Raw genomic sequence first — 1,002 nt, 5'->3', positions numbered from 1 at the left:
TTTGAATGGCTAATGAAAATTTTATTTCACAAACCTTGCAAACTTAGTCAAATCTAGTTGTGAGATCTTTTGAAGTGTGCATGTGACCTGCATGATCGCGTGTTCTGTGAATTGAATACGGACAGGAGGAGAGTTCAGCGACACTGGAGACTCGTGAGTGATTTCAAATTATGCTGCGCTTTATGCATTTGCCCACTGTCATATTCATGTCATTTTCACTGTGTGCTGTATGTAAAATGAGTGTTACCTTGGCTTTATTTGAAAAAATATGATTCCCAATGCACACAAACTTCCCAGAATACTGAGTGCCCTGTTGGTTACAGTGTTTACTTCCTTTTTAATTATATTTTTATTAAATATTTATTTATTTGTGAAAAATACTTTGTCTTCTAGAGTATAAGTATGTTTATTTTACACGTTTATTTTTTAATCCATTTTCAAATGATTTCAAATTTCTTAAATATGAATTAAAATAAATAAAATTATATCGGCCATCGGCCACCCTGCTTTCCAAGATATCGGCATCGGTATCGGCTGTCAAAAAACCCATTATCGGTCGACCACTAATTTTATTATATGATTATAATATTTTTAAATAAGATGCTTACATTATAAACATGATGATCATCTCTAAGGTGGACACCCAACTTAATACATGATATTTACCATCTGAATCTAACCATGTAATGTCAACAAATGGAAAAGCCAGCCAGCTATTTATCATCATGTCAATTATTGTGCCTATATCCCCAACAGCAAGGGTACTTTTTACTCAAAATATCACAGTTTTACATATTTTTCAGCTATTGCAAAACTGTTGATTTACTTGAATAAAACTATTCTTATTTGCTACATATATCCATTGAAAAGTTTCAATTAGATTGAAAAACATTGAGTTTTTGTGCCATCTAGTGGTTAAGAGGAAAATCAAATCAAATGCACCTTTAGCCCCATTGTTTTTTTCTTACTAATATTTAAACTGTGAAGTGAAAAAAAAAAAAA

General features: G+C 31.5%; 1 protein-coding gene across 1 annotated transcript in view; it reads right to left on the bottom strand.

Annotated features, from left to right (window-relative positions):
- Positions 1–1,002, bottom strand: part of hadh (hydroxyacyl-CoA dehydrogenase) — a 6,636-nt gene that overhangs the window by 3,544 nt on the left and 2,090 nt on the right. The gene's annotated exons all lie outside the window — the stretch shown is intronic.

This window comes from Sinocyclocheilus rhinocerous, unplaced genomic scaffold, assembly GCF_001515625.1.
Source record: "Sinocyclocheilus rhinocerous isolate Xijiao unplaced genomic scaffold, SAMN03320098_v1.1 scaffold953, whole genome shotgun sequence".
Lineage (NCBI taxonomy): Eukaryota > Metazoa > Chordata > Actinopteri > Cypriniformes > Cyprinidae > Sinocyclocheilus > Sinocyclocheilus rhinocerous.
The sequence above is the reverse complement of the archived record's forward strand: the minus strand, read 5'-3'. Positions and strand labels throughout refer to the sequence as shown.